General features: G+C 36.2%; 1 pseudogene; it reads right to left on the bottom strand.

Moving 5' to 3' along the window:
* Positions 1-8,321: 8,321 nt before the first annotated feature.
* On the bottom strand, positions 8,322-9,710 carry LOC703715 (elongation factor 1-alpha 1 pseudogene; annotated as a pseudogene).
* Positions 9,711-22,181: the final 12,471 nt, after the last annotated feature.

Below are 22,181 nucleotides of genomic sequence, written 5' to 3'. Positions count from 1 at the left end.
GTTAAAAATCTATAGACATCCATTATGCAATATTTATTAAAGCTAAAAATGTATAAAAACCTAAAACTCAGGAAGCACATTGCTAGATATATAATCTAGGAAAAGATCTTGCTATATACAAGAATGTTTGGTTGGTTTTAATGGTGAAATCATGAAATTGACTTAACGTAGAATTATAGGGAAATGACATATTCACACAACTGAATACAATACACGTAACAAAAATGAAGTAGATTTACGTTAATCAACAAGATAGATACTCATTGAAAAAATCCTAAGCAAATAATCTTTAGGTAATTTTAGAGCATACATAGTAAAAATATGAAAAAATAAGTTAAGATGATGGCTTCTGCCCAAGAGAAACAGTGGGAAATCAGAGAGCGGGGAATAATTGTATGTTTTAATTTGATCTATTGTGCTTTGTTATGGAAGGAAGAAACGAAGGAAAGCAGAGACAGTGGAATGAAGCAAAAGAAAATTATTTGTGTCATAGATACAGGAGCGCATATAATATTCTTTACATGTCTGAAGTATATCATTACTTTAAAAATTCTTATACATAAGCCCTGTGTTTGCAGTATTCACATACTAAAAGTGTAGTTAAGACAATGATGCAATAAACTGATACAAGTGTTGGGGCTCAGAAAACAATATACCAAATGAAGGACACAAAAGCGGAAGTTTTTCTGTGACCTTCTCCTGTCCCACTGTCTCTGTCACATTCCTTCTCAAGGCTAATCGTAGAAGCTGGAATCTTTCTTGCCCGATACAGGTCATAGAAACCAGAACTCATTTTCCCCAAAGCCAGCCATAAATCCTAAAACCGTAACATTTTTATTTTCTATTTTTTCCTCCACCTTTCTATGTAAAAACAGGCCATTAAAACTTATCTGACCAACTTTGTTTGACTGTAGGTCAAAAAAACCCATTCTGGAGAGGGTCCTGCCTCATATCCAGAAGAAAGAAATGCTGCACAGACAGGCCAGGAGGAATCTAGACAGACAGGTCTCACGGGGTTTCTCCACTCCGTCTATTGCATTAGACCACACCCTTTTATTCCAATCATCTTTCTACGTGACTGCTCACACTTCGTTGAACCTAAGCATACAAATGAACAATTTTCCCTACATCTTTGAATCTTCATTCTGAAGGCTCCCGTGTATGCAAATTGAATAAATTCATACGCCTTTTCTCCAATTAATCTGCCTTTTGCAACTTGAGTTTTCAGTGAAACTTTGGAGGGTCAAGGGGAACTTCCACTTTCCCCATACAGGAGTATATATTCAACATACCTACAAACGTGCCGGGAAAGACAATATAAACCCGGACTGGAGACTGGTCCAGGCTTATTCCGGAATAAGAGCAAGAAGATCACAGGTTTTTCTCTAGGTTTCAAGGAAGTAAAAAAGTTTAAGTTGGTAGTAGAAAGATGTTCGTCCTATAAATATTCAGATCAAAATGTCTAGCTTGGAAGATTGATTTTGGGTGAACTATTAAGAGACCCATTATAATAAAGGACTTAATCGTGTTATAATGTGTAGGTATTTATAAATGAAATGTGCTAGAAAATGTGTTAGAAGCTTTTAGTTTACTATAAATTTAGATTTTTTTTCCCAGTAAATTTTAAAGAGCTCAAATCCTATTGCCAAGTGAATAGTATATTAAAAGTAGTTGTTACACTTTTTCTGTGTATTTTGAAACAAAGTAAAGAACTTGCGTTATATGTAATTGGCATAGCTCATTACAAAAATATGCTTTACCTCTCAGGTAGTATTACTATTCAATTATTTATTTAAAACTTTATATTCTTTTTGTGGTATTTTTTATTCACATTGCCATACTTTCTAACATTAAAATATTTTGAAATAAGTATCATTCCTACATTATCTGGAAATTTTGGATTCTGCAAAAGTAGGTCTTTTCAAGTGAATAATTATTTATGTTACATTGGTATGGATACCACAAATCTTGCATTTAAGATTATTCTGTATATGGCTTAAATTTTAATCTTTATCTCAATAAAATTTTGCTAAAAATGTGATTCATATTTTTATTTTGTCTTAATTCTAACGTGTAAAGGAGAAAAGTTTTCCAAAGTTCTGAGTGAACTGGTTATTTTTAACAAATGTGTAACCTGTATAAAGCTTTTGGTTATTAAACTACCTAGGTGTGTAATCCATTCTAGTAAATATTTAATGACAAGATTTTCAAAAAAATCATATTATATCTACAATTATTACTATAAAATATATCTATATATAAATATCTCTATGTTCTATATATATGTCATGCTATACACACATGTGCTTAAATATACATATATACATTTATGTATATGCTTTATTACAAATGTTAGTAATATTAAATTATAAATAGCAATGTATATATACAATATATCTGCCTTAAATTCCATAGAGAAAATTAATTCTCATAAAATGTTTTCATCATTTTTGCTGAACTTTCATATGACTAACCAACCTATAATTACAACTGATAAATGTTGACTAATGTTGTTTACATTCATGAGTAAGACAAACATGAATTAAGAAAGGCATATGTCAAAACTACACTTTTGTCAATGATGTCAACAATTTCTTTGCTGAATCAGATAACAATTTCAAATGCTGGAAGAATATTTACTCAGTTTTTTGTGTTGTTGATAATGGAATGGCTATATCCACAACACACTTTTAAATTTACTCTATATTATTCACATTTTCCCCAATATTTTAAGTTTAGTCAGTCAACAAAACTATTCCCCTAGTTTAGCATTTGCCTGTTTCCATGATATATTTGTATTCTGTTCAGTTTCAAGCTATCAACTCAACTATACTGAAAATAGAGTTAGAAAGACGTATGCCTTACTACTCCATAGTATTCCTATAATGCAATAAACAAATATAAAAAAAATCAATAGCATAGATAATCGTAAAATGTAGTAAAACAATTAAGAAGTCATTTTGAGTACTTGCAATTACTTTGTTTTTAATTTATTTAATTAAAAACTTGTATGGTTTCATTTTTAATTGTATCTGAGTTTAACAACCACATTGCCAAATTCCTAAATACTTACCAATGAGTTCTTGCTAGATGGTATAACTTGGCTTTATGTGTACACACACACACACACACACACACACACACATTCATGTATGTTTGCAGGGGCCTACAAACACACATACAATATTGTGCTCATATAATATCATAGTCAGTATTTACTGCTTCAATTTGTCTAAAATGTTATATTGATATTGTCTTATTGGTATTTCAATGTGTTTGCTAACCAGGTTTGCAATGACATGGGCAAATTAATTCATGAAAAAATTGAATTGTCAGTTACCTCAGTTTGATTCAGGTTAATATGGACAAATTAGAGGGTGTAGACTTTATTTCATTATATATCATTAGTTAGGTCACCTTTAAGAGATCCTCAAACACTGCTTTTCCCCCTTGCAATCTGCCGAAACCTTAGACATAAAGGAATTACCCCCACTGGAAAGGTAAGTTTCCCTACAGAGATATGTCCTCTGTCTGAAGTTTCAAATGGTGCCCTGCTGAACTGAATATTCTATGAACTATTAAGCATACCGTTATGATAAAAGAGCAATAGTCATTAAGGTCATTGCACTTGAGGCTTCCATTTGAACTTCTTTTGGGTTCAAGGCAAACAAAAATCTTTTGTTTTACCTACTTTCTTCCCCAGCCCAGAGGCAATGTAAGGGAGGATGAGAAATAAAACCCTTTCTCCCTAGATTTTTGAAAACTTTAAAATCTAATGATGGAAAAGGGCCGCAGTTTAAAACATGAAAGGTCAAGGTAGCCTACTAGAGACTCAGAGAATATATAACTTCTTATGGGAATCTCCCAGGCGTGAGATTATTCTGAGATTTCAATCTTATAGTTAAATAGTAATATATCAAAAAGATGGTGAAAATAGTTGCTTTATAAAATGTTGAGGAGTCAGTCATTTACCTCTCACAAAATGTCAGCAGCTTTATTCACAGACCTTACACTTAGAAAACTTGAGATATGAGTATTTAAGAAAACACCCTTCAAAAATAGGCAAACCTCCCTTTAAGATTAACTTGGAATGAAACATTAACTGAGTAATTTGCACAAAGCAACCATTTGTCTATTTTTAACCTCTGATAGAATCTATACAGAAACAAATGAGTTGTCATATTCACGCATCTGCCATCAGACAGTTACGTGTGTACAGTCTCAGGGGATATAATAAGAAATTCATCAGAGATTCTGAGAAGTTGAACTACAAACTAAAGCATCCTGGATTCCAAATCCATCAGCCCTGAGCCCTTGGCATCACTGTTGGTGTCTGATGTATCTGATGCTCTGGCCCACTATCAGGCAACCCTGGACACTTTGGTGCAGGTTCTACTCACTTTTCACTAACAATGTTTGTCCTCAACTGTTGGCATCTTAGCTTTCTGCACTGAAGTCTTTTTACACACACTTCAATAGCTTATAGGTGTGGGGGAATTGATGGGATGGCCCTCAACCAGTGCTGAACTTGAGCTCTGCCTCCTGTCCTTTGGGTGGACAATTCTAAAAGGCATGCTATATTCTTCTTAGACTGAGCTCAATCACCAGTTGTCCACACTGGTCAACTTGATGAACTTTTCTTCCTTCCTTTATTCTCATCTCTCTTTTGACTCTCGCTCCTGCTCTTTACTGTTACCTTCTAAATGCTATCTGGAAATAAATCAGACTCTGCTTTCAGGGGAATTCAAACTAAAATACAGTCAAACCATCATATATGTATTTGTTACACAAGGTTTATCTCCAAAGGGAATTCATTTTTTTTTTTCTGCACTCTCACCCTCATTGAAGAATAAAACCGTCCTTATTTTGGTACTATATGTCATTTCTTTTTCTTCAATAGTTGTACAGATTTCAGCTACCATTATGTTGGCCCCAATCTATCCACGTATGAAACTATGGAGCCATCTCAACTTGCCCTATTAAGAATGTACTTTATTCTTCAAACTTTTTTGACTACTCTCCCCATCCAAGTTTTTCAAGTCTGTGTCCCTGGCCCTAGAAACTTTATTTGTATGTGACAGCACGCAGATAAAGAAGTAGAATAACAGGAGATAAAACTAGACCACTAGTACTATCAAAAGTATCAGTTACATTCTGAGGGCAATGCCCTTTTCTTTATGTCAAACATAAAGGAAAAATTCTAGTAGTAGCAATATTCTAAATCTTGTAAAATTTACTTAATCATTAACTCTGGAGAATAAATTGATCCCAGTAGCAAAACTAAAACATAAATTAACTGTAGAAAACTATAAAATATTTACCAGTAGTAAGCTATGTTTGCTTTTCTTAAGAGAAACTGACAACACACTTTTTAGTGACCTCGAAGCTTCTTTACTCTCAGTGATGCTGTATTTCACATATGTCCTTCTTTTTAAGAAAATATTTATTACCATATTGATAATAAATTTTTTATTATATATTATTTGCTACAGTTTTTCTATCTTTTAGGCTATTTTCTTTAGAATGTTATTATTCAGTTAACAAATATTAGTTGAGTGTCAACTATGCACTAGTGACTGTATTATGTATTGGAAAACACATATAAAAATAAATTTTGGATCTCAAGTCCTTCATACTTTGGTAGGGGAGGCACATAGCAAACAGGAAATTTGTATGTAACGTTTAAGGCCTCTATAATGTATAATGGAACCACATGTAAGGATAACACGGCTGTGAGTTAAGCCACTCTACCTCTTTTTTCACTCTGCCTTTTGAGAGATACATTCTATCTAATAACTAGTAGCCATTAGTTATTTTTCCTGATTCTCCCTCCTCCCACCCTCCACCTTCTGAAAGGCCCTACTATGTGTTATTCCCCTCTCTGTGTCCGTATGTTCTCATCATTTCACTTCCACTTATAAGTAAAATTAGGCGGTATTTGGTTTTCTGTTTCTGTCTTAGTTGTTCCTTCTTCAGAAAAAGAAATTTACATATTTCTACACTATACTAAAACACTGTTTCTTTTTCATTTTGTTACATTTGAGATATCAACTCAACTCAGCATACATAGTTCTACTCTTAAATGCAATGAGGTAGACAAGAATACACATCTCCAATAAGGTAATATTTTTCCTAATATAGAGGAACTATATTTCTGTTAAGCAATTATTAGAAAGATCCTCATTAAGTACTTATGTACAAACATGGAAATATATGTGCATTTTAAACTCTTTAATTCTTATGCCAAACTCCTTGTTTATTTAGATGTATGAAAGTAGATGTGTTTTATTACCAAATATTATTTATTCAACACAATACATTTCTAAGTATAAAATGAAGATAATAGGACTAAAATATTTTTGAGAAGATAATTTAAACGTTGATGTAACTCAAAGCAATCTAATACACACCCTTGCACTATATGTAATTGACTTTGGATTTGGGATGGGGAGAGAGAGTTTCTTGAAATCGCAATAACTTTTAATAATTTTAATGCATTTTGAAAGGAGGAAATAGTATTTTTATAATGGTGAAAAATTGGATAATTTTTAGGAATAAGAACTCTCCTTAATGTTTTTGCCACTGTAACATCTTTAAAGGTGAGGAGATAGAGAGATAGAGATGTTTAGAGAGAGTCAGCAAATCTTACACAATAGCACTGCAAATTTCTGAAAGGAGATGGTTGTAGTATCAGGTGTGCTTTGGGGGTTGAAAAAGTTACTTTCTTGTTTCTTGCAACCCGTTCCAACTACCGATTGTTCTTTTAAGACAATTTATAAAGGTAAACTGTGATATTTAATATTCCATATGTAAGCAATCTGAAACATTGAGAATTTTGCACAGAATATTCGTGGCTGAAAGTCAGACGTCGTCTGCTGCAGGCTTAATGGGTAGTGATCTCACATGTATACATGTATTTTATCTTCACATTTATTTTCTAATAGGCAATCAAAGTGGAAAAATGGAAAACCAAATTAAAGAAGATTTATCTTCTACTATTCCAATAAGATAATTAAAACCTTTACATTAAGGCAACGAAAGACACAGTTCATTGCCTCATTAGCGACTCAACAGAAATCATAATGATAATCATTTTTTGATATGTATTCTTGATATAGATGAGCAGAATAAATATTTACCATCTATTTTTCTATTTATTCTGTTTATATGTTGATGTAGGCATATATTTTCTTGTTTAAGTAATTGTTCTCTGTCTTGTATTGGACTGTAGTGAACACTTAATTACTGAAGAAGGTATTTGTTTGTTTGTTTGGACCCAAGACAGAAGTCAATTTTCCTTAAAAAGAAGAAACATTTAAAAATTTCACCGTCTTGGCATATGTAGAAAATATTAACAGCAAAGGGAGGGATAAGAAAGAAATCAAGAGTAAACTGGGACAAGTAAGAGTAAAGATAATATTTGGTGGTAAGCAGATAGCTGAATGCATTACAGGCAATCAGTATCTTTCAAATAGTTAATAACTTCTCAAATAAAATATGAGTGTTGAGATATTACAGACAGATAATAGTAAAAATTGACCTAATTTGAACAATTACCCTTTATACCAAGAAAGGATTAGTAGAAATATGGTGAGAGAGGGAGTCAGAGGAGAGAGAGAGAGAAAGAGAGAGAGAGAGAAAGAAACAGACTGATTAAAAATAGAGAATTAATTTTGAAGTCTATAAGCAAATCTTGTTAGTTCTGATTTCTTTTTTTTTTTTTTTTTCATTAAAGTTTGTTCTAATGGGTCTCAAAATTCTGTGACAGATTTTTGGTCAAGTTGTTTCCATTAAAAAACTACTGATTTTAGGCTGGGCATGGTGGCTCATGCCTGTAATCCTGGCAATTTGGGAGGCCGAGGCGGGCAGCTCACCTGAGGTCAGGAGTTCAAGATCAGCCTTGGCAACATGATGAAACCCCATCTCTACAAAAATACAAAAAATAGCTGGGCATGACAGCAGGTGCCTGTAATCCCAGCTACTCTGAGGTGGGAGAATCACTTGAACCTGGGAGGTTGAGGTTGCAGTGAGCTGAGATCATGCCGTTACACTCCAGCCTGGGCAACAGAGTGAGACTCTGTCTCAAAAAAAAAAAAAAAAAAAAAAAAGTACTGATTTTAAAAACTAATAACTTAAAACTGCCACACACACACACACACGCATACACACGTGGTCCACAAAACATTCTGCTCTCCTTCTGAAGGTTTTGCGATGCATTGTAATCATTAACCATTCTTTTACTATTAAACTTCAATGGCCAATGGAAACAAAAAGTTCTGAGACAGTTCTTTCACCACTGATTAAAACTGGGGTGGTAGGTACTAGGGATCATATTCATTAGCCTTCTGAGCTTTCTGGGCAGACTTGGTGACCTTGCCAGCTCCAGCAGCCTTCTTGCCACTGCTTTCATGATACCCATGGCAATTGTCTGTCTCATATGACCAACAGCAAAGTGACCCAGAGGTGGATAGTCTGAGAAGCTCTCTACACACATGGGCTTGCCAGGAACCATATAAACTATGGCAGCATCACCAGACTTCAAGAATTTAGGGTCATCTTCCAGCTTTTCACCAGAACGGCGATCAATCTTTTCCTTCAGCTCACCAAACTTGCATGCAGTGTGAGCTGTGTGGCAATCCAGTACAGGGGCATAGCCAGCACTTATTTGGCCTGGATGGTTCAGGATAATCACCTGAGCAGTGAAGCCAGCTGCTTCCATTGGTGGGTCGTTTTTGCTGTCACCAGCATCATTGCCATGACGAACATTCTTGACACACACATTCTTGACATTGAAGTCCACAATGTCCCCAGGAAGAGCTTCACTCAAAGCTTCATGGTGTATTTCAACAGACTACTTCAGTTGTCACATTGACTGGAGCACCATACCAGGTTTGAGAACACCAGTCTCTACTCAGCCAACAGAAACAGTACCAATACCACCACTTTTTGTAGACATCCTGGAGAGGCAGGCGAAGGGGCTTGGTAGTTGGATGAGTTGGTGGTAGGATGCAGTCCAGAGCGCCAAGCAGCATGGTTCCACTGGTATTGCCATCCTTACGGGTGGCTTTCCATCTCTTGAACCAAGGCATGTTAGCACTTGGCTCCAGCATGTTGTCACCATTCCAACCAGAAATCGGCACAAATGCTACTGTGTCAAGGTTGCAGCCAATTTTCATAACATTAAATGCTGACTTCCTTAACGATTTCCTCATATCTCTTCTGGCTGTAGGGTGGCTCAGTGGAATCCATTTTGTTAACACTAACAATGAGTTGTTTCACCCCCAGCGTGTAAGCCAGAAGGGCATGCTCCTAGGTCTGTCCTTCTTGGAGATACCGGCTTCAAATTCACCAACACCAGCAGCAACAATCAGGACAGCACAGTCAGCCTGAGATGTCCCTGTGATCATGTTTTTGGTGACGTCTCTGTGTTCTGGGCCATCAGTGATACTCGTGTAGTACTTACTGGTCTCAAATTTCTACAGGGAGATACCAATGGTGATACCACGTTCACGCTCCACTTTCAGTTTATCTAAGACCCAGGCCTACTTGAAGGAGCCCTTTCCCATCTCAGCAGCCTCTTTCTCAAATTTTTGAATGGTTCTTTTGTCGATGCCAATGCATTTGTAGAGCAGATGGCCAGAAGTGGTGGACTTGCCTGAACCTAAGTGTCCAATTATGACAACGTTGATATTAGTCTTTTCCTTTCCCATTTTGGCTTTTAGAGGTAGTTTTCTCTCCTCTCTCTCTCTTTTTTTCTCATGGGTTAAGTGTCTTTTTAATTGAAAAGCTAACAAACTGTCCAGTTACATTTCTCCCAAAAACCAGTAAACTGGGTAGTAACTGAGTCTCTAGGCAATATATTGAAAGCTAAGAGGATTCAAAATAAAATTAAAGAAAAAGAAAACAAGTCCTCAGATGCAATGAAGGGAGCCCTGCTACAAACAGGTTAATCAGTACAGTGGTACTCCTTGACTGCAGGATGCTGGAAGACATTCTAGTAACTCCACTCAGAACATTTACTTCAAGAAGCCTTTTTCCAGTTTTCAACTCACGAATAAAGATAACATTTTGTTAATTCTAGTACAGAAAAATTTTTTTTTGCAAATTGATTTATTTATAGTGCCAACTTTTCAAATGTCACTAAGCTAACTGGACAATAAACTAGGCAGACATTGCTTTACAAAAAAAAGAGGGAAAGGCCAAATTCCACCTATAGAGAACCTACAGTTCAGTTTTATTCAGAGCAAAGGAAAAAGAAACTTTTGATCCTACTAGAAGAAACTCAGCCATAGGTTTGGAATCTGTACTCAAACTACACATGCAATGAGGACAATATTCTGCTAATACAATTTACTTGCGGCTGCATTTGTCTACTGTTTGTCTAATATTAACAATTATCAACAGAGCGGGGCAACCAGTATTTGGAAAAATCCTTACAGTGTTACAGAGTCAGGCATAACATTCCACTTCTCTTCACATCGCTGGTTCTCTTTGCGTACCTGGGCTCCCCCCTCTTCAGTAAAGTAATTTTTTTTTTTTTTTTTTTAGACGGAGTCTTGCTCTGTCGCCCAGGCTGGAGTGCAGTGGTGCGATCTCGGCTCACTGCAAGCTCCGCCTCCCGGGTTCACGCCATTCTCCTGCCTCAGCCTCCCGAGTAGCTGGGACTACAGGCGCCCACCACCGCGCCCGGCTAGTTTTTTGTATTTTTTAGTAGAGACAGGGTTTCACCGTGTTAGCCAGGATGGTCTCGATCTCCTGACCTCGTGATCTGCCCTCCTCGGCCTCCCAAAGTGCTGGGATTACAAGCGTGAGCCACCGCACAGGGCCCAGGAAGGTCATTTTTGATACTAAAGGTCTTGCGAATCTCCGCAGGAGTTTTCCTCTTGACCATATTGGCAACACTCTTGCAAGTAACATCAAGCAAACCTTTGACGTCTAAGTAGTTTGCAGCCAGAATGAGTTCAAAAAGTGTTCCTTGGTCAACTTTCAGGAATTCTTGGTCCCAAACAGAGATATTGTCTGTTCGCTTTTCTTTGTCCTCATCATCTTCGGGAGGAGGAGGGTCATCCTTGTGGTGGGTGCGCCACTGAATGACTTTTTAAAATATTGCTGCATTAGCATTCGGTAGAGGAACCGGGTCATCATCTCCTTCATCATGCATTCCCAAATCTTCCAACATGGTCTTGATAGTCACAGATTGCTTGACAATTCCCACATCATCTTCAAATATCTCTCCACCAGAACTCTGCAACCTAATTGAAGGCATGGTGTTCGGTGTTAAGGAGACGGCTGGCCGGAGGCTGACGAGAGTTGGGAGGCGACAGCTGAGGAAGAGAAAGGCAGAGGAAGAAAGTGGCGCCATGTAGCATCTTTAGAGGCAGCTTTCAAGACACTTGCCCTCTGCCAGCAACCTGTTGCGAAAAGGCTAGCTCTGTTTTCATATCTCACCGTTCTAGTCTTACCAGTTTTTCTTTCCAAGAATATTGCAACAGCATCCTAACTGGTCTGGTTGATTTATCACTTATTCTCCTGTGGTCTTTTATTTTCATTGTAACCAAAGGAGTCTACTCACAACATAAATATATTGGCTACATCTAAATGCAAGGGAGGCTGAATATTAACGAGCACTGGTATTCTCATTCCCTGTTCTCTCTTATCTCCTGGGAAATTATTTCAGGTTCTACGTACCCATTCTCACAGCTTCCGTGTGCTTTGCACGTAGGACCTTCTTCAGAGGACTCTCTTGTGTTCAGAAGTGCCAGTGCTTGACTGCTGCGGAAGTGTGACAGCCCAGCTCCCTTACCTTAAAGCGGTACAGACTTTGCAATGTAATTTATATTACAGAACACCCAAAGAATTAGGATGAGGCGTTGATTTCACCTGAACTTGCACTTTTGTTTAGGTTTGCTGCTTCCCCCTCCTCCTTATCAGCTTCTTAATAAATCATCTACACAAGAATCCACAGCTCAGGTGAGTCGAACCTAAAGATGCACCCGTCTTTCCCCTCTGTTCCTGATGCATGAGTTTCCCTGCTCTTCCTTGAACCTGCACCGTGCCCCAACTTCCAGGACTTGTAGATGGTTTTCTTTCTGTCTGGAATGCCATTTTCCCGCATGTCCACACAGTTCACATCTTTACTTCCTTCGTGTCTCCACTCAAATATCACTTTTTCAGGGATGTCTTTCATGACCACTCTGTTTTCTACCCTATCCCAGTCCATACATTTATCCCCACTTACCATTCTCCACAACATTCATCTTCATTTATTTATGTTTGCGAACGAAGTGTTTTCCACACGTGGGCATACATCCCATGTGTCTTCATTCCCCAGCTGCATTCTAGCACACAGTGCAAGAGCCTGATTACATAAAAGGCATTCAGCACATGTTTTAAAATGAAATGTACAAATGAGTCACTATGCAAAACTTAACTACACAGTAAACTGAATAAAATTTTTATTCTATAATTAAGCATTATGTTGCCTGTCTAATGTCCAAAATTAAAGAAATCCTAAATGAATGATTACAGATAAATATCTGGACTAGTTGTGCCTCAACAATTGATTGCAGAAATAATTGCCGTCTTCATTGTAGACCTGATAAGCACCGCATGCTGTAAAATGTTGCCTTAACCAAGCTGACATGGGAGCTGTGATAAATGTACTGCATAACAGTTTATGAAATCACAACTTCTGATAATAGTACTGAACATTAGTTAAATACTCTGCCTGAAACTGGCCAGAAAGTTGAATATATTTGCTGAAGATAAAATACATGGTACAGGGATCCTCTCACAGAGCTTTGCACTGTTAAGAGAATAAAAACCTTTGTGACATAAAATAACCTTCAGAATTAAATTACAATACAAGGAATTGAAAGACAGTAAAACTTTCTCAATAGTTTTATGGGAATGAGCAAGCTTGGAAGGGAATGAGCTGTAAAGATAATGCTGAGGTAGTAAATGCATTAATAAATTAAAAGAGAAAGAGAATCAAAACATGAAATCAAGAGTGAATTTTAAAGGTAACTTGATCAGAACATCAAGAAAGGCCGCTGGAGACAGGAAGCTGCCCGAGAATGCTCTGCAGTCAGACTGCAGCTCTGGGTATATATTATCCTTTCTCTCTATTTTTTTTTTGTCCTGAAGAGACAGACGTCCTTTGTTACTGGTTTGACTGTCTCTTGGGAACACTAAAAACTGTATGGTAACCTGCAGTAAAGTTAAGTCAAGTTCTCTCTGAGAGACACAGAGTTACATGGAGTCAGGCTGTCTGTCCATTATTATCCACAATGTGAGTGCCTAAGTTTTAATCTGAACAAGGGACTTATCACTGAACGTATATCACTATATTGGCGTATCATATTGACTTTCTGATAATGTTCTGAAGCCAGTTGAGTAAGAGAGAGAAAATGCCACTGGGTACAAATTGTGGCATCAATTCTCTGCCAGACTGATCAATTGGATTTATATATTACCTCCAGCTACAATCTTAAAATCTATAGTTTTACTCTCTCTTCAGTGCACAGCTCAGTTTAAATAATTGTGGATTCAAATGAATTTTAAAAGGATCGAACAGTCTTAAATTAAAAATGTGTGAACATTGTTGTTTTAACCACTCTTAATTATTTACTAATTTAACTCAATGGATTCACCTTTTCTCTCTTTCTCTCTCTCTCTTCACTGTTCTTTCTTCCTTTCGTTCTCTAATTCCTCTAAGAGCAAAGACTCCATGTTCATCCTTCAAATAATTTATAATGATTTTAATCAATAAAACTAATATAATATATACATAGATTTACAGATACCTTAAACTGGCTTATCAAAAACTATCAGAAGTTCTAAATTACAAGTTCTTTGCCCTCAGACCTAACTGCCTCTCTCTTGTAGTTATAATATTTGAAAATCCATTCATTAGATATCAATGTTGTATAAGAAAAATTAAAAATACATTTACTGAAAAATGCTTCCAGCAGAATAGAACACTGTAGCCCTTTTTTGAATGAAATCTTTGTACAAAATTGCAAAGCTCAGACAGTAGCCCAAAACATAATGCCACTTGCAGGAAATTCAACATGTGTTAGAAAAATTAGGCAAAAACTAATAACATAAAGGTGATTTTAATGTGTCCCAGAATTTTTCTCCACATTTTGGATGTTAAGAAACATTACATGAGAAACAATCTTTTGTTAGAAAAAATATAAAATGTGAATAATTTCAAATTGCTTCAAATGCTGAGTTTTGATAGCTTCATATGTCACAATTTAAACAGATGTTTTTTAGAATTATATTAATGATCCATATTTACTGGATATTTATGATTCACCAGGAAATATGCTAAGTCATTAATATATGTTAATAAAAACTGCTTTCATGAACATCCAGTACATTAGGGGTTCTTATCTCCATTTTCCAGATCTATAAACATAGACCTAAAGAGATTAAATAGATTTCTACACTATAAGGGACATTGGACTAACATGGAGGACTCTACTCCCTAATAAATACTTAGAAATCCACAATTTTCAGAAACTGAACAGAATCTCACTAATGCCATGAGTCAATGCTGAAGCAAAAACAGCTCAATGGAGTCAATGGCTCTGTGTTTATGAAATAGATTTCCTCCTCATTAGGGATTTAGGGTGAAATCCCTAAGGTCTCTATCTGGTCAGAGATACAGACATAAAGGCTATTTTAATGTGTCTTAAAATTTTTCTCCACATTTTGGACATTAAGAAGCATTACATGAGAAACAATCTTTAGTTAGAAGATTGTTCCTCTATATCTAGTCAGAGCCAGATACAGACCTTAGGGATTTTATCCTAAATCTCTAATGAGGAGGAAATCTATGTCGTAAACCTGTAGGATTATGAACTCGATCTATTTACATTCAACAGGTAAGTATGAAGAGCTATGTTATTCATAAAAGGAGAACTAGGAAAATTAAAAGAAAAATATCTGTCAATTTCCTTTGACCATGAAAATATAAACAGGCAAAAATGAAGAAATAAAATAGAACCCTCGGGTTAGTCCACTTCCTGTGTGGGATCCAAATTTACAACAGACTTATACTGCCTAGAGAGAAAGCAGGAAGGACAGTGAAGCCTCCGAGAATGAGTGCTTCCTAACCCGAGGAATGCAGGTTTCCTAAACCAAAACCAAAACCAAAACAAAATCTTCACAAGATAAACTCATAGCAATAAAGTATACAAAGAAATGAACCATCATGAGAGAAAGTAAAATGATAAAAGAATCATAACATTTTCAAAGAATAGAAATAACAATAAAAAGGGATCAAAACATCATGTAGAAAACACAGGACAATGTCAAATTAGACTAGAATGATTTAAAAAAGAAGCAAAAAATAGTCATAGAAATTACATAGTTTATTAGTCTGCTCAGGTTACCATAACAAAATACTACTGAATGGGTAGCTTAAGCAACACACATTTACTTTATTGCAGTTATAGGTGCTGCCCATCTAAGACTATATTGCCAACATGGTTGGTTTCTGGTGAGACGTCTCTTTTCAGCTTTCAAATGGCACCTCCCATCTGTCATCACATGACCTTTTCTCTGTGTTTACGTCCAGAGAGAGCGCACGCACTCTGGTTTCTCTTCCTCTTCTTCTTTTTTTTTTCAAATAACTTTATAGTATTTTATTATTTCGTTGTACAATAATTTAGGTAAACATGATTATATGATTTTTATGTGATTTCTAATTTTGTGATTTCAGATCATATTATACTTAATATTCTTAATTTTTAAAATGAATCCATAATTTTTACCTTAGGATAAAAATCCTGCAATTGGGATTTCTAGGCTAATTGGTAAGAAAATGGTTTGAATGTATTGATATGCATTTGCCAAATTATCCTGAAAAATGTTTAACTCTTCCCAACAACGAACACGTCTGACTGCTTTCCCTCACCCCATGCTCACTAACAAAGGTCTTACCATTAAGAGCAAAAAAAAGTGTTTAGATTTAATACAGTAAAAAATGTTATTTTATTGTGTTCTACTTTTTTTTTAGCTTTTCTTTTTTTCTCTCTCTTTTTTTTAATTATACGTTATGTTCTAGGGTACATGTGCACAACGTGCAGGTTTGTTACATATGTACACATCTGCCATGTTGGTGTGCTGCACCCATTAACTTCTCATTTACATTAGGTATATCTCCTAATGCTATCCCTCCCCCCTCCCCCCAGCCCACAAAAGGCCCTGGTGTGTGATGTCTCCCTTCCTGTGTGCAAGTGATCTCATTGTTCAATTCCCACCTGTGAGTGAGAACATGCGGTGTTTGGTTCTCTGTTCTTGCGACAGTTTGCTGAGAATGATGGTTTCCAGCTTCATCCATGTACCTACAAAGGACATGAACTCATCCTTTTTTATGGCTGCATAGTATTCCATGGTCTATATGTGCCACATTTTCTTAATCCAGTCTGCCATTGATGGACATTTGGGTTGGTTCCAAGTCTTTGCTATTGCAAATAGTGTGGCAATAAACATACATGTGCATGTATATTTATAGAAGCATGATTTATAATCCTTTGGGTATATACCCAGTAATGGAATGACCGGGTCAAATGGTATTTCTAGTTCTAGATCCTTGAGGAATCGCCACACTGTCTTCCACAATGGTTGAACTAGTTTACAGTCCCACCAACAGTGTAAAAGTGTTTCTATTTCTCCACATCCTCTCCAGCACCTGTTGTTTCCTGACTTTTTAATGATCGTCATTCTAACAGTTGTGAGATGGTATCTCATTGTGGTTTTGATTTGCACTTCTCTGATGGACAGTGATAATGAGCATTTTTTCACGTGTTTGTTGGCTGCATAGATGTATTCTTTTCAGAAGTGTCTGTTCATATCCTTTGCACACTTTTTGATGGGGTTGTTTGTTTTTTTCTTGTAAATTTGTTTGAGTTCTTTGTGGGTTCTGTATATTAGCCCATTGTCAGAGGAGTAGATTGTAAAATTTTTCTGCCATTCTGTAGGCTGCCTGTTCACTCTGATGGTAGTTTCTTTTGCTGTGCAGAAGCTCTTTAGTTTAATTAGATCCCATTTGTCAATTTTGGCTTTTGTTGCCATTGCTTTTGGTGTTTTAGACATGAAGTCCTTGCCCATGCCTATGTCCTGAACAGTATTACCTAGGTTTTCTTCTAGGGTTTTTATGGTTTTAGGTCTAACATTTAAGTCTCTAGTCAATCTTGAATTAATTTTTGTGTAAGGTGTAAGGAAGGGATCCAGTTTCAGCTTTCTACTTATGGCTAGCCAGTTTTCCCAGCATCATTTATTAAATAGGGAATCCTTTCCCCATTTCTTGTTTTTGTCAGGTTTGTCAAAGATCAGATGGTTGTAGATGTGTGGTATTATTACTGAGGACTCTGTTCTGTCCATTGTTCTATGTCTCTATTTTGGTATCAATACCATGCTGTTTTGGTTACTGTAGTATAGTTTGAAGTCAGGTAGCATGATGCCTCTAGCTTTGTTCTTTTGGCTTAGGATTGTCTTGGCAATGCAGGCTCTTTTTTGGTTCCATATGAACTTTAAAGTAGTTTTTTTCCAATTCTGTGAAGAAAGTCATTGGTAGCTTAATGAGGATGGCATTGAATCTATAAATTACCTTGGGCAGTATGGCCATTTTCACGATATTGATTCTTCCTATCCATGAGCATGGAATGTTCTTCCATTTGTTTGTGTCCTCTTTTATTTCATTGAGCAGTGGTTTGTAGTTCTTGAAGAGGTCCTTCACATCCCTTGTAAGTTGTATTCCTAGGTATTTTATTCTCTTTGAAGCAATTGTGAATGGGAGTTCACTCATGATTTGGCTGTTAGTCTGTTATTGGTGTATAAGAATGCTTGTGATTTTTGCACATTGATTTTGTATCCTGAGACTTTGCTGAAGTTGCTTATCAGCTTAAGGAGATTTGGGGCTGAGATGATGGGGTTTTCTAAATATACAATCATGTCAACTGCAAACAGGGACAATTTGACTTCCTCTTTTCCTAATTGAATAACCTTTATTTATTTTTCTTGCCTGATTGCTCTGGCCAGAACTTCCAACACTATGTTGAATAGGAGTGGTGAGAGAGGGCATCCGTGTCTTGCACCAGTTTTCAAAGGGAATGCTTCCACTTTTTGCCCATTGAGTATGATATTAGCTGTGAGTTTGTCATAAATAGCTCTTATTATTTTGAGATATGTCCCATCAATACCTAGTTTATTGAGAGTTTTTAGCATGAAGGGCTGTTGAGTTTTGTTGAAGGCCTTTTCTGCATCTATTGAGATAATCATGTGGTTTTTGTCTTTGGTTTATTTACATGATGGATTACGTTTATTGATTTGTGTATGTTGAACCAGCCTTGCATCCCAGGGATGAAGCCCACTCGATCATGGTGGATAAGCTTTTTGATGTGCTGATGGATTCATTTGCCAGTATTTTATTGAGGATTTTTGCATCGATGTTCTTCAGGGATATTGGTCTAAAATTCTCTTTTTTGTTGTGTCTCTGCCAGGCTTTGGTATCAGGATGATGTTGGCCTCATAAAATGAGTTAGGGAGGATTCCCTCTTATTCTATTGATTGGAATAGTTTCAGAAGTAATGGTACTAGCTCCTCCTTGTACCTCTGGTAGAATTCGGCTGTGAATCTGTCTGGTCTTGGACCTTTTTTGGTTGATAGGCTCTTAATTATTGCCTCAATTTCAGAGCCTGTAATTGGTCTATTCAGGGATTCAACTTCTTCCTGGTTTAGTCTTGGGAGAGTGTACATGTCCAGGAATTTATCCATTTCCTCTAGGTTTTCTAGTTTATTTGCATAGAAGTGTTTATAGTATTCTCTGATGGTAGTTTGTATTTCTGTGGGGTCAGTGGTAATATTGCCTTTGTCATTTTTTATTGTGTCTATGTGATTCTTCTCTCTTTTCTTCTTTATTAGTTTTGCTAGCGGTCTTTCAATTTTGTTGATCTTTTCAAAAAAACAGCTCCTGGATTCATTGATTTTTTTGAAGGGATTTTTTTTTGTCTCTATCTCCTTCAGTTCTGCTCTGATCTTAGTTATTTCTTGCCTTCTGCTAGCTTTTGAATGTGTTTGCTCTTGCTTCTCTAGTTCTTTTAATTGTGATGTTAGGGTGTCAATTTCAGATCTTTTCTGCTTTCTCTTGTGGGGATTTAGTGCTAGAAATTTCCCTCTACACACTGCTTTAAATGTGTCCCAGAGATTCTGCTATGTTGTATCTATGTTCTCATTGGTTTCAAAGAACATCTTTATTTCTGTCTTCATTTCCTTATGTACCCAGTAGTCATTCAGGAGCAGGTTGTTCAGTTTCCATGTAGTTGAGTGGTTTTGAGTGAGTTTCTTAATCCTGAGTTCCAGTTTGATTGTTCTGTGGTCTGAGAGACAGTTTGTTATAATTTCTGTTCTTTTACATTTGCCGAGGAGTGCTTTACTTCCAACTAAGTGGTCAATTTTGGAATAAGTGCGATATGATGCCGAGAAGAATGTATATTCTGTTGATTTATGTTGGAGAGTTCTGTAGATGTCTATTAAGTTGGCTTGGTGCATAGTTCCTCTTCTTATAAGGACACCAGCCTTATTGAGTTAGAAACCTACCTTCTAACCTCATTTAACATTACTCCCTCACAAGTCCTGTCTCTGAATACGGTTATAATGAGGGGTAAGTCTTCAAGATGAATTCTGAGGGCACATAATTAAGTTTATAATAGTTCTTAAAATTAAAAACAAACAAATTAAACAAATCCGCAACTTGAAACATAGATCTGAGCTAATCATCAACCATGCAGCATCAAATTATAAATGATAGGTAATACGAAAAGAAGTTGTAAAGAAGACATAAAATTACTCTTAAGATTTTGTTATTCCTTTTAATGTTCTGCATTTCCACTGCTTTGTGAAATCTTTATTTCAAAAGTATCTTTATCTCATTCCCTCCAGTAATTCCTATGAAAATATATTGGTAAAATTATGTCCTCCGGGTTTCTTTTCCAAAAGCCAATTGAAGCAATATCTGAATACATAAGTAAATTTGCAGAAATTCATGGTGGACCATGTCTTAGTAGCACAACTAAGCTAGAATCAGAATTAATACTATTACAGTATTGATCTAAAAATGCTTAAAAACCAATACTACTACAATAACGACCAAAAATGCTTAAAAACCAAAAATTATTTTAAAGGAATAAGTTGGCCAACAAGTAACTTATTTTCTAAAAAAGAAAATTCAATGTTGTACAAAGAAAGACAAAATCTGAATGCATAACAATGTAATATTCATTATGTATTAGTCCATTTTTATTTTCATCTGAAGAAATACCTGAGACTGGGTAATTTATAAAGAAAAAGAGGTTTAATGGACTCACAGATCCACATAGCTGGGGAGGCCTCACAATCATGGCAGAAGGTGAAGGAGGAGCAAAGGCACATCTTATGTGGCAACAGGCAAGACAGCGTTTGCAGGGGAACTGCACTTTAGAAAACGATCAGATCTCATGAGAATTATTTACTATCATGAGAATAGCATGGGAAAAACCCTCCTCCGTGATTCAATTACCTACCACTGGGTCCCTCCCACAAAACGTGGGGATTATGGAAGCTATAATTCAAGATAAGATTTGGGTAGGGACACAGACAAATCATATCACATTACATACAATATCAAGTTAAAAAATAGTAGAAATAAGAGACGATTCTGTGAATATAGTGGAATTGAAGGTGCCAGTAATCTCTCTCCACTTAGATAACAACTGCATGGCCAGAAGCTGTCTGATTAGACTCTGGAGTCTAATGAAGCTTTGCAACTTCCAGAGGAAGACTTAAATGGTAAATCTCCATTACTTTTGGTTAAATTCAACTCCTTTCTCAGCAGCAGCTTTGCATTCCTCACCCTCCAACCTCTTGGCAGACAGCCCTACATGTGTTCCAGAGCAATTTTCACACAGTTAGCAGGAACCAAGGTGAGTGTGATGGTTAATATTATGCGTCAAGTGGATGGGTCATGGAGTATTCAAATATTTGGTCCAGCATTATTCTGTGTGCTTCTATGGAATATTTGGAATTAGATTAACAATTAAGCTGGTAAAATAAGTAAAGCAGATTTCCCTCTTTAATGTGGGTGAGTCTTATTCAATAAGATTAGGGCTTAAGTACAACAGAAAGGCTGATGCTACTCCAGTGAGAAAGAATTGTACCTGTCTTACCGTCTTCAAAGTAAAACACTGGACCTTCCTGGGTCTTGAACTTGCTGACTCACCCTTCAGATGTTAGGACTTGTCAGACTCTATAACTGTGAGTCAATTATATAGATAGATAGATAGACAGATTATATATATATGTGTGTATATATACACACACACACACACATACAAACACCATAATATATTACTTTAACATATACTATATATTATATATGTAATATTGCATATATATTACATAATTATATATAAAACTACTTCTGACTAATACAGTGGGCGATAAGTATTCTGCCCTCCATGTATCAGTGATTCTAACCTCATGTCTGTATTCTAACCTCATGTTTCTGATCGTGGAGGTACAGATGCAGAAGCAGGCAGCCATTTTGTACCCCATACCCTTGTTATAAGCTTCTCCCCTTAAGCTGAAGTAATTTTCAGGGATTTGAAAGGCTAATGCATTATCTACTCTTTTTCAGTTTTTTGTTTCTCTTTCCTTCTTTTGGGGATCAGTCATTTAATACTAGGATATTAAAAGAAAAACAGCATATAGGGAAAATTAGAAGGTCTCCATGCATGTCCAGGGAAAAGTGCAGGCTCAGAAAACACCTCAGAAGATTTCAGGTTTACACTTCAGGTTGATCCTCAGTATAAAGACAGTCGATAACAATAAAAACATAATACAACGAAAACAAAACCAAACAAAAAACATGAGAAAGGGGAAAAAATCTGACTACCAGAGTTACATTATTAGATGGAATGTACTATTTTTATCAAAAATATTACAGAGCATGCAAAAAAATGAGAAACTAAGGCCCATTCAAGGGAAAAATACAAACCTACAGAAACTGTACCTTAGAAAGACCAGCTGGCAGAACTACAAGATAGACTTTAAAATAAAGTCTTAAAGATGCTCAAAGGTCTAAAGGATAATTCAGAGAAAGTAAGGAAAATGATGTATGAACAAAATGAAAA

The sequence above is a fragment of the Macaca mulatta genome, chromosome 11 (genome assembly GCF_049350105.2).
Source record: "Macaca mulatta isolate MMU2019108-1 chromosome 11, T2T-MMU8v2.0, whole genome shotgun sequence".
Lineage (NCBI taxonomy): Eukaryota > Metazoa > Chordata > Mammalia > Primates > Cercopithecidae > Macaca > Macaca mulatta.
The sequence above is the reverse complement of the archived record's forward strand: the minus strand, read 5'-3'. Positions and strand labels throughout refer to the sequence as shown.